Here is a 13,101-nt window from a genome sequence, read left to right on the forward strand (position 1 = left end):
GCTGCATATTCAGCCTCCTTTTATACCTCCGGTGGCGCCTTGGGACCTTAACATGGTGTTGAATTTCCTTAAGTCGCACTGGTTTGAACCACTTCAAATGGTGGAGTTAAACTATCTCACTAGGAAGGTGGTCATGTTATTAGCCTTGGCTTCGGCTAGGCGAGTGTCGGAATTGGCGACTTTGTCTCATAAAAGCCCCTATCTGGTTTTCCATATGGATAGAGCGGAATTGCGGACCCGTCCTCAATTTTTGCCTAAGGTGGTGTCATCTTTTCATATGAACCAACCTATTGTGGTACCTGTGGCTACGCGAGACTTGGAGGATTCCGAGTCCCTTGATGTAGTCAGGGCTTTGAAAATTTACGTGGCCAGAACGGCTAGAGTCAGAAAAACAGAAGCACTGTTTGTCCTATATGCAGCCAACAAGGTTGGCGCCCCTGCTTCAAATCAGACTATTGCTCGCTGGATCTGTAACACGATTCAGCAGGCGCATTCTACGGCTGGATTGCCGTTACCAAAATCGGTAGGAAGCTGGGCTCGTCTTGGGCGGCTGCCCGAGGGGTCTCGGCACTACAACTATGCCGAGCTGCTACTTGGTCGGGTTCAAACACCTTTGCAAAATTCTATAAGTTTGATACCCTGGCTGAGGAGGACCTCCTGTTTGCTCAATCGGTGCTGCAGAGTCATCCGCACTCTCCCGCCCGTTTGGGAGCTTTGGTATAATCCCCATGGTCCTTACGGAGTCCCCAGCATCCTCTAGGACGTAAGAGAAAATAAGATTTTAAACCTTCCGGTAATTTTTTTTCTCGCAGTCCGTAGAGGATGCTGGGGGCCCGTCCCAAGTGCGGACTACTTCTGCAAGACTTGTATATAGTTTTGCTTACATAAGGGTTATGTTATAGAGTTCAATCGGTCTTGGACTGATGCTATGTTGTTTTCATACTGTTGTTAACTGGTTAGTATATCTCAAGTTATACGGTGTGATTGGTGTGGCTGGTATGAATCTTGCCCTTGGATTAACAAAAATCCTTTCCTCGTACTGTCCGTCTCCTCTGGGCACAGTTTATCTAACTGAGGTCTGGTGGAGGGGCATAGAGGGAGGAGCCAGTGCACACCCATACCTAAAGTCTTTCTTAAAGTGCCCATGTCTCCTGCGGAGCCCGTCTATCCCCATGGTCCTTACGGATTCCTTAGCATCCTCTACGGACCACGAGAAAAAGATTTACCGGTAGGTTTAAAATCTTATTATTATATATCTATTGTTTTTGTACTGTTTGGTTGGTATGCTAATATGCCCTGTGATCCAAGCAGTTGGAACCGAGCTACAGGTTTAAAAATATAAAAATAAAATATATGTAATATATCTATTGTTTTTGTACTGGTTAGTTGATGCGCTTTACTCAAGTGCACTTTGTTCTCGTGCATCTTTAAGTCTTGTGATCCACGCAAAGATCTGTGACTTGACAAATGGATAACTATCAGCTTAGATAGAGCAACCAAATACTAGTGCAGCAGCTGCTGCCACCAGTCATGATGATGATGCTAGTCCAACAACATAATCTACTAAAACCAATGCTCAAGGACATAGTGGGTCTAAGTCAGGGCATCTAAAATAAAAATCCCAGTATACAGTGTTAAAGAAAAAAGACACCTCATATAAATGGAAGTTTTTTTTGCAGAAAACCATAAAATTGACAACATTCCAGCCACCACACGCAGTGGTAAGAAAAGGCTCAGGCCATGGCTTTTATTTCTGAGTGGTGGTTCTGCAACTGTCAGTGAGGCATCTTATTCTGCCTCTCATGACGATGCAAGAACTTTTCACTCAGAGTCTAGAAGAGGTGTAAAAAAACTGAAAACCTGTAAGGCAGTCGAACAAAATGTGCATTCAGAAACAGAAATGTCACATCCCTGAGGAGAGTCTAAGTGTGTCCTTGAGTGCTACATGTGAGCATGACCTTTCTAATACTGTACTCATAGAGAAGCCGCCTTCCACCCTGCCATCAACTGAAGCAAGAGGTGGTAACAATGTAGAATTCCACCCCTTATATGCTTCGGCGGATGGAGGAACAGCAAAAAAGCATTCATAGCTATACAACAAGCCATGACATTGGGAAAGGAGGGGGAGTGTACTATAGCCCAGCACAGTGGAGAGTACTTTCTGTCTTGTGCTCAAACCATTTGAAGTAGCCACCTGCGAAGTGAGTGCTGACACTGCTATCTTTACTAAGATGATTCCCCTAATTGGAGGAGATTAAACAAAGCGAACCCACAATGTATACCGGACTTGTAGATCAAGTCCTTTATTTGCTTCGCCGGGATTCACGGGTTGTCAATATCTTGAAATCTGACCACTACATTTTAGCAACCGTGCTTTATCATAGGTTTAAGTTGTATGCTGTGTCTTTCTTTTTAACTAATCCAGATCTTAAGAGATTCAAAGACCTTCTGGTAAGCAAGTTGGCAGCTCAAGTGACATATGGCACTACGACGTCTCCTCATTCAGTTTCTTCAGTGGCAGCTAGAAAAAAAAAACACAGCTTAAGACCCAGTGGTAACACAGATAAGTCAGTCCAACATTTTGACATCTGGTCAGGTCTAAAAGAACATTAGTGACACTATTTGATACGGTCACCATCCAAAGTATAGTTGACGTTTATCTTTATGACACTGTACAAATATTTATTAGTATTATTCTTTATTTATTAACAGTTTCTTATATAGCGCAGCATATTCCGTTGCGCTTTACAATTAGAACAACAGTAATAGAACAAAACTGGGTAAAAACAGACAGACATAGAGGTAGGAAGGCCCTGCTCACAAGCTTATAATCTATAGGGAAATAGGCATAGATACACAAGGATAGATGCTACCTATTGCATAATGGTCCACCAGATTGCTAGGTTCTTAATGGGTTGTATGATCACAGAGTCCCTTCGAGTACTGGAAGGAAAAAAAGGCACTTTTTAGGCCCTTGTACAAACTTGCTTTGCATTACTTAAGCTGCCCACCCTTCAGTGTGTACTCTGAAAGAATTTTCAGCACAGCCGGGAACTTTGTGAGTGAACGGCATAGGAGGCTACTTCCTCAAAAGGATTATGTTTTTCAAAATGAACTGGAAATTCCACGATGAAAGCCTTTCCTGGCAATTATGTCAAAGTACAGAGACTTCTGTAACGGTGGATTCCAGCAGGGATTTATTAATATTGTGTGAGGGTAATGTACACACTGATAAATGGTGAAGATGGCAATGAGGATGACATCTTGCCACTGTAGAGCTGTTGCCATAAGCTGATTGATAGCTTGTTTTGTGGGGGCCCATACAAACCAAGCACCACAGCCACAAAAGTGGCAATTGCTGTCACTGTAATGCTTGGTTTGTTAAAGTGTGCATGTCCTTTTTAATAAGCAACATAAGGGTGGGTGGCAGGGCCCAAGGACAATTCCATCTTGCACCACCTTTAATTTTTGCCGCTGCTGTGTGGCAAAGTTTCATAGATGTGCTATAAATTGCTGTGTGTTTGTGCCGCTGCTCTGTCACTTAGTAACCAGCCAGCTCACTGCAGCCTTTGGCCAATAATGGTGAAAACAATATTGTGAACTGTGAGGTGGTCAAAATTGACTGGAAATGACTGGAAATTAATATTATTGTGGTTAATAATACTATAGGAACAAAAGATGCCCAAATTAAGTGATTTTATCGGCTTTTCTGTAAATTTTTAAATAAAAATCCACATCCAAAACGAGTCACGGCAGTTTGGCAAATCCAAATCCAAAACCGGTTGACAAATCAGAGCCAAATCCAACAAAAATGGTCCGGCCCACATCTCTAATTTTAATATGGCCTTGTTATATTTTTTAGTGTGTCATATGTATCATCAGTTCCATCTTTTCTAAATGATTGGGGATACCCATAAATATGGCATAGACATGGACTATTGTTATTATTATCCTTAAAAGGTGCAACAATGTTTCTGCATAACCTTACAGGATATATACAAAATAACAGTAAAACATGACTTATCAATGGAACAGTAAATGTATGTTGGCATATCTTTAGAGCAACACAGAGCAATAAACTGACAAATTAGTTATGATGCGGACAAGGCGAGGGATAGGAAACTCAATGTGGGTGGGATGCATGAAGCCACCACTGATTGCAATCATTTAGTAACGTTATATACTTGAACAATTGCAAGTAAAAGCACAAAGGACAGCTCCACCAATAACAGCTGTTCTTTGCGGTGTGGGAACCTCCAGGTTTATGAGTACTACTGCGCATGCACAGCCATTGGCCAGCACCTGCATGAGGGGACACCAGGAGGGGTCCTATTGAATTTCTCTCAGGTAACATAGGCTTCTATTAGGTAACGTCATTATGATACATATGGGGAATGCTCTCAAACCTCAGGAAACTGCATTTTCTCCGGCAGGGAAAATGCGGTCAACCCTCCAAAATATACATTATGGTAAGAACTTACCGTTGATAATGGTATTTCTCCTAAATCCACAGGAGCCACAGGATAACATTGGGATATGATGACGCAACAGCGGATTTGCACCAATCGGTCAAAGCTTTCTGCCTCCCAGCATGCAACGGACCCGTCCTGCCTCAGGCAAATCAGTTTTATGTTTGGTGCTGCTGGAGCCGGCCCATGGTCAAAGGGCTGCTGATTTTTAGCAGCCATAAGCTTTTTTCTTTTTAGTTTTATAGTCTTACTATTTTTTAGGAGTCCTTGTCTAAAAAGCATCTTACACGCACCTTAGAAAGAGCGGCCCCAACAACTCTTACCCACATGTACAGTGCTGTTTTGGCTGGCGTCTGTGTAGGATGTTCTAGTAAGTCCAGCAGACATTACCAGGCTGTGGCCAGGGCACGGGGGGAAGGTAAGGCATCGGCTCCACTTAGAGGGGGAACACAGACACAGCCACACTGTTTTGGGAGGAGACTACCAAACAGTTGCTGACACGGCTGCCACCTAGGGTGCACCAGCGCTAGGCCCTAGGGATCATAGGCACCAGGGATAGTATGAGGCCGCGATCCCTAGGGTTGATGTCAGGAGTGGGGAGTCAGATGCTCCCTTGGTCACCCTTTCCCCCGGTTCATGACCAGTTTCCTCCGAGTTTACCACCATGAACTGAGTTCCCGTTTCCGTCTGAGATGCGGTGAATCTAAAAGGACCCAGTCGCAGCTTAGGCGGCTGTGTGACTTGTGCGTCAGTGTTCACTTGGGTGTCTGTGTTCACTGTAGGTTCACAGGGTGAGTGTGTACACTATTAGTGTCTGGATCCACTCAGCGTTCGCTAACGTATTGATCGATCCTGGAAGCAGAGTGAAGTCTCCCTGTATCCCACTCTCCTGAACCAGGCAATATAGCACTGAGTCTCTATCTACCTTGTGAGTATGAATAGTTGGATAAGTGCTTCATGCATATGAGTCTGTTAACTATTGCTGCCGTTTTCTTTTGCTGTGCGACTGAATACGGTTAAAACTCCTATGCAAGGTAATGCAGTAATATGTTTCTCTTACATACTTGAAATGTATTTGTAGTGGATTATGTGCTCATATTGCTTATTATACTGATGTATAACCTGTGACTGATTGCTAGTGAGATTGCTGACTTTGCTATAATTCTGTCAGTTTTTCTGTATATTGAGATCCTCAATGCTGGTGCAAAGAAGGGTAGGGTCGGATTATGTGTCACTTTAACAAAATGTAAAGTGATTACAGTCTTAAATCGTGTAGTAACACTGTAAAGGTGTATGATTATTTATCATGTCCAAGAGTGGCAAGGGTGAGGAAAATACACTTTCCACAGCAGCACCAACACTCATTTCATGTTTGTCTTGCAAAGATGGGTTAACCTGTCAGGATCAGGTTCAAAATGGATTATGTGCAAATTGTTTTAGCTTTCACAGAAGCATTTTAAATAATCCAAGGCAGGCAAGTTCACGTTCAACCCCGATGGGCTAATTTTGCCGATGGGCTAATTTTGCACAGACATTATCCAGTATAGCTGAGCGGATAATGCCAGCTCCTATACCAGGGACAGGTTACCCTGTTAACCCTTACATGCAACCTTCCACCTGGGGTTTACTTCATTCAGCAGGGGAAGCGGCATCCTCTCAACAAAGACATGCTGAAAGGCCAGTGGTAAGTAAATCACACAGATATGAAACAACATCTTCTCAGTCTACACATGTTTCAGATGAAGACTCGATGGAGAATGAGGACTCATCATACTCCCGGTCTGCATACGGAGCCGAGGAGGAAGGACTTAGCTCAGTAGGCATACCTGAGCTGATTAGTGCAATGAAAGCCATTCTTTCCTTAGAGGAGGCGGCAGAGCCTGTAATAAAATCCAAAGCACCTGTGTTTAAACATCCTAAAACAGCTAGGACTGAGTTTCCTGGGTCAGAACAGCTGACGGAAATTATGCAAGAGGCTTGGGTTACGCCCAGTAAGAAGTTTAGAATTCCAAGGAAATGGAATTCCAATTATCCTCTTCCAGCTGGAGACTGTTTAAAAAGGGAGGTGGCTCCCAAAGTAGATATGCATGTCATTCGACTGGTGCGAAAATCTACATTACCTCTGCCGTCAACATCCTTAAATGATGTCACGGATAGGAGAATTGAAAGTTTTCTTAAAACTATTTTTTCCTTGTCTGGGGCAATCATAAGACCAGCCATGACTTCAGCCTGGATTGCAAAGGCAGTGGTAGCCTGGGCTGATGCATTGGAGGGGAACCTTTCAATGGGGTGTAGTATGGCTGACCGGCGGTCTCCTGACCGCCGGTCAGCTTACCGACGCCGGGATCCCGGCAGCATACCGACGCCGGGATCCCGGCGGGGAGGGGCGAGTGCAGCAAGCCCCTTGCGGGCTCGATGCGCTCGCCACGCTGCGTGCTCAGTGGCGACCTACGGTCGCCACCGGTTCTATTCCCACTCTATGGGTGTCGTGGACACCCACGAGTGGAAATAGTCCCTGTTGGTCGGCATGCCGACTATCGGGATAGTGGGGGTCGGGATGCTGGAGGAGGTCATGTGACCGTCGGTCTCCCGACCGTCGGTCACATGAATACCACCCCTTTCAATGGCATCTAGAGAGCAAAAATCTCATATTGCACATATCAAACAGACAGCGATGTTTATGGAAGAAGCAGCCTTGGATATGGGTACTATTGCCTCTCAGGCATCAGCTTCAGCAGTGGTAGCTCGCAGAGCGGTTTGGCTACGTAAATGGAAAGCTGACTCAGAATCCAAAAAGGTTCTGGAATCTTTGCCTTTCATCTTTTTTGGTAAATAATTAAACAGTATATTGAGTCAGAAGCAGACTCCAAGAAAGTGAAGTTTCCTTCCACATACAAAATCAAACCCAGATTTTCAGCTTTTTGGCCCTTTCGGAATCAAGAAAAAGCGAAGGGAAAGGGTGATGGCAAACAGTCCCAATCCAAAAAATCTGGTAAGACTAAAAAGCATTGGGCTACCAGAGGTCCAGCTTCCAAATCAGAAGATAAGCCATCAGCCTGATGGTGCGGGCCTCCACCTGGAGGATCCCAGGGTGGGAGGCTGACTTCTTCAGTTTGCACAGATCTGCAGCAGTCTACCACAGATGCCTGGGTGCAAGAAGTGGTATCTCACGGTTATGCATTTGCTTTCAAGGAACACACTCCTCAAAGTTTTTTTTGTACCAGCCCGTGTTCAGTGGAAACGAAGGCTAGGGCTTTGCAAGAGGCAGTTCAGAAGTTGCTTCAGTCAGGAGTGATAATTTCAGTTCCTCCTGCACAACGAGGACAAGGTTTTTACTCCAACCTGGGTCATTCCGGCCCATCCTCAATCTCAAAGCACTGAACAAGTACATTTGGGTGCCTCGGTTTCATATGGAGACTTTACGTTCCATTATTTTGGCTATGGAGCCGGAGGACTTTATGGTATCTCTGGATATCCAGGATGCTTACCTACATATTCCTATAACACTGTCCCATCAGCATTATCTCAGGTTTACTAGACTCCAGCATTATTTTCAGTTTCAGTCCCTACCTTTTGACTGCCCACAGCTCCCAGAATATTCACCAAGATTATGGTGGTGATGGCAGCTTATCTCAGTCATCAGGGGTTAAGGATTTTTCCATACCTCGATGATTTATTAATCCTTGCACAGTTTCAGGAATTTCTTCAGTGTCATCTGCAACAGACAATAGTTTGTTTAAAGAGACATGGTTGGCTCATAAATTGTGCAAAGTCGCCTCTGGTTCCGTCACAACACATGACTCATTTGGGGGCTGTTCTGGATTTGGGTCTTCAGAGTGTATTTCTTCCTCTGAAAAAAATATCCAAGATTCAGTCAAGTATTCAGGAGCTGCTACACAGTCAAAAGATATCCATTCAGACCACAATGCGTGTGATGGGGTTGATGGTGTCGACATGGTGGAGTATGCTCCGTTCCATTCAAGGCCTCTGCAACGTCTGATCCTTTCGAAATGGAATGCTTGTCATCAGACAATAAAAACACAGACTATGGTCCTTCCTCTGGGAGTAAGGAGGTCAGTAGCCTGGTGGCTCCAGACATCCCATCTGGACAAAGGTAGACCCTTTTGGATACGAGATTGGGAAATTCTGACAACGGATGCCAGTCTTCAGGGCTGGGGAAGCAGTGTCAGGAAGGAGTTGCTTCCAGGGGCAGTGGACGAAGGAAGAAAGTTGCTTGCCAATAAATATATTGGAACTTTGGGCCATATACATGGCACTTATTCAGGCAAAGGACACCCTCCAGGGGAAACCAGGTCAAATCCGCTCGGACAATGCAACGGTAGTAGCGTAACTCAACCATCTGGGAGGAACTCGCAGCCAGAATGCAATGAAGGAGATAAGTCACACATTAAAGTGGGCAGAACTTCATCTTCCAGCCTTGTCCGCAGTGTTCATTTCAGGAGTCCTAAACTGGGAAGCGGATTTTCTCAGTCGACATGCTATTCATGCAAACAAATGGGCTTTACACCCAGAGGTCTTGCAAATTCTGGTAGACAAGTGGGGGTTACCGGAGATAGATCTCATGGCGTCACGCCAGAACAACAAAGTTCCTGCATACGGGTCAAGAACAAAGGATCCCAGAGCGATCTTTGTGGATGCTCTGTCAGTGAGGTGGGCGCGTACACTGGCAAGGTGGCTTCAGATGACAATTTCAGAAGCATATTCTGAAGCTGATCTCCCTATTCCGGCTAATGTCTCTGCTCACTCTACTCGTAAGGTAGGTCCATCATGGGCAGCACAACGTGGTGCTTCTACAGAACAGATATGTAAGGCAGCCACATAGTCTTCCATTAACACATTCATTAGACATTATGCCTTTGATACCTTTGCCTCTCAGGACGCTGAATTCAGGCGAAGGATTCTCCCGTCCAGTCAGGCGCTAAATTGCCACTAAATTGTTTTGGGACATCCCAATGTTATCCTGTGGATAATCTGTGAACCCTGCCAGAGAAAAATACGTTATGGTAAGAACTTACCATTGATAACGGTATTTCTCCTTAGTCCACAGGATCCACAGGGATCTCACTCTGGCACACCTGATTTGAGGATCCTTTCAATCACTAACCTCTTCCTTCTTGTACGGAAGGGTGTGCATATGTGTTCTTCTCGCCTGAGTAGGGCTCTCTATGATGCTCCTGCCTTGAGCTTTGGGAAAAACAACTGATTTGCCCGAGCCAGGAGGTGGGGATATATGGACGAGCCTGTTGCATGCTGGGAGGCCGAAAGCTTTGACCGATTGGTGAAAATCCGCTATCGCGTCATCATATACCAATGTTATCCTGTGGATCCTGTGGACGTAGGAGAAAATAGGATTTTGGTACTTACCAGGTAAATCCTTTTCTTTGAATCCATAGGGGGCACTGGAGTACTCTTGGGATATGGACGACTTCCGCAGGAACAAGGCACTGAATAAATTAAAATTTAGAACTCTCCTCCCCTCCATATCCCAGAGTACCTCAGTGTTTTTTACTGAGCCGAACAGGAGCTATAGAGAGGTTGACAATGGAGAATTACATATAACATAACGGACAACAATAAAGTTGACACATAACGTGACTGACAACTAAACAGTTGGCACTATAACCGCTAGAACTTGAAACTTTGAACCAGTCGGTGAGAATGTGTTACCATAAGATCCCCTGAACTTACCACAAACCAGGTAAAACTGCTCTGGGTGGGCGTCCAGTGCCCCCTATGGATTCAAAGAAAAGGATTTACCTGGTAAGTACCAAAATCCTATTTTCTTTGTCATCCACTAGGGGTCACTGGAGTACTCTTGGGACGTACCAAAGCTTCCCCCGTGGGCGGGAGAGCAGCTTGGCACCTGTAACACTAGGCGGCCAAAGCTAGATGCTGATGCCGCAAACGTATCAAATTTGTAAAAGCGCACAAACGTGTGCACTGATGACCACGTAGCCGCACGGCAAAGCTGCGTCGTAGAAGCCCCACGACCAGTTGCCCACGAAGTTCCCACAGAACGTGTGGAATGAGCTGTTACTGATGTGGGCGGCTGTAACCTAGCATGAAGGTAAGCCTGACGTATGGTCAGTTTAATCCATCTGGATAAGGTCTGCTTAGAAGCTGGCCAACCTCTCTTGGCAGCATCATAGAGAACAAACAACGTTTCCGTCTTACGAACTGTAGACGTTCGGGATACATAAACGCGTAATGCGTGTACCACATCCAAGGTTCCAGAATTTCCTGTCAACACAGGAACTACTATTGGTTGATTGATGTGAATAGATGACACCACCTTTGGTAAGAAAGCGGGATTCGTCCGAAGTTTCGCTCTGTCTTCATGAAACACCAAATACGGTGGCTTGCATGACAAGGCACCCAAATCTGAAACACGCCTCGCCGAAGCTAAGGCTAGTAGAAAAATTGTTTTCCAAGTAAGACACTTAATATCCACTTGTTGTAAAGGTTCAAAATATGAAGACTGTAAGAAATCTAAAACCAGATTCAAGTCCCATGGCGCTATAGGTGGAGGCTGTACTCTGAGGACACCTTGCAGAAAAGTGTGTACCGACGGCAATATAGCCAATCGTCTTTGAAAGTAAATTGACAACGCAGATACCTGCACCTTTAGTGTAGATAAACGCAGTCCTCCATCTAAGCCCGTCTGTAAAAATAACAAAAGACCGGATAGTTTGAAAGATGATGTCGGAAACTTCCGATCTTCACACCAAGCTATATAGGCACGCCAAATTCTGTAATAATGAGCTGCCGTAACCGGCTTCCTAGCTCGTAACATGGTTGATATAACCGATTCTGGAATGCCCTCTCTTCTTAAGAGGGCGGTCTCAACAGCCATCCCGTCAAACGCAGCCGCGCTAAATCGGGGTAAAGGAACGGACCCTGTTGTAACAGGTCCGTACGTAGTGGGAGCGGCCAAGGATTGTCTGCGAGTAGTCCTCGGAGAGCCGAGAACCAAGCTCTCTGCGGCCAATGAGGCGCCACTAGTATGACTGTGGCGGACTCTCTTTTGATCCGTTTTAGCAACAGAGGGAGCAGCGGAAACGGTGGAAACAGGTACACGAGGCTGTATGGCCACGCGATGGTTAGAGCATCCACCGCCACTGCCTTTGGATCTCGCATTCTGGACACATACTGGGGCGTTTGGTGATTGTGGCGAGATGCCATCAGGTCCACTTGAGGGTAACCCCACCTTTGGACCAACATGTGATTTAATGCCCATTCTCCTGGATGAAAATCCCGACGGCTGAGATAATCCGCCTCCCAGTTGTCCATTCCCGGAATGAACACTGCCGACAATATCACTTGGTGACGCTCGGCCCAATTGAGGATTCGAGCTACTTCCCGCATTGCCATGCGGCTTCTCGTTCCTCCTTGTTTGTTGATGTATGCGACCGCCGTCGCATTGTCTGACTGCACCTGAACAGTCTGAGACCGAAGCATGTGCACTGCTTGTCATAGCGCATTGTAAATTGCCCGGAGTTCCAGTACATTTATAGACAGCAATCTTTCGTGATCCGTCCAGAGACCCTGGAGCTGACAATTTTGAACTACAGCTCCCCAACCTCTGAGACTCGCGTCCGTCGTTAGAATTATCCAATTCCAGGCACCGAACCGTTTCCCTGCGGTTAGATTGTGTACTTTGAGCCACCAGAGTAGAGACACTCTGGCCCGTGGTGACAACCTCACCCTGTGGTGAATCTGCAGATGCGAGCCCGACCATTGTGCGAGCACATCCAGTTGAAAAGGACGTGAGGGAAATCTCCCGAACTGAAGTGCTTCGAAAGCCGCCACCATTGTGCCTAAGAGGCGAATGCACAAATGTACCGAGACTGTGCGTGGCCTGAGCACTAATTGTACCAGATGACGAATAACCTGCACTTTCTGTTCTGGTAGGTAAATTCTTGATTTACCGTATCGAAAATCATACCTAGGAATTGAAGTCGTTGAGACGGAATCAGATGTGATTTCTTGAAGTTGACAATCCAACCGTGCTGAACCAGTACATTGGAGGTCATTCCGAGTCGTTCGCTCGGAAAATTTCTTCGCATCGCAGCGGTTTTCCGCTTAGTGCGCATGCGCAATGTCCGCACTGCGACTGCGCCAAGTAAATTTGCTATGAAGTTTGGATTTTTACTCACGGCTTTTTCTTCGCTCAGGCGATCGTAGTGTGATTGACAGGAAATGGGTGTTACTGGGCGGAAACAGGCCGTTTTATGGGCGTGTGGGAAAAAACGCTACCGTTTCCGGAAAAAACGCGGGAGTGGCTGGAGAAACGGAGGAGTGTCTGGGCGAACGCTGGGTGTGTTTGTGACGTCAAACCAGGAACGATAAGCACTGAACTGATCGCAGATGCCGAGTAAGTCTGAAGCTACTCTGAAACTGCTACGAGATGTGTAATCGCAATATTGCGAATCTTTCGTTCGCAATTTTAAGAAGCTAAGATTCACTCCCAGTAGGCGGCGGCTTAGCGTGTGCAATACTGCTAAAATCGCCTTGCGAGCGAACAACTCGGAATGAGGGCCATTGTACGTTAGCAACGCATGTTGGAGGAGCATCTGGTGAGACGTAGCTTTGATGAGCAGATCGTCCAAGT

General features: G+C 45.8%; 1 protein-coding gene across 4 annotated transcripts in view; it reads left to right on the forward strand.

Moving 5' to 3' along the window:
• Positions 1-13,101, forward strand: part of GPC3 (glypican 3) — a 1,559,491-nt gene that overhangs the window by 831,486 nt on the left and 714,904 nt on the right. The gene's annotated exons all lie outside the window — the stretch shown is intronic.

The sequence above is a fragment of the Pseudophryne corroboree genome, chromosome 8, assembly GCF_028390025.1.
Source record: "Pseudophryne corroboree isolate aPseCor3 chromosome 8, aPseCor3.hap2, whole genome shotgun sequence".
Classification (NCBI taxonomy): Eukaryota; Metazoa; Chordata; class Amphibia; order Anura; family Myobatrachidae; genus Pseudophryne; species Pseudophryne corroboree.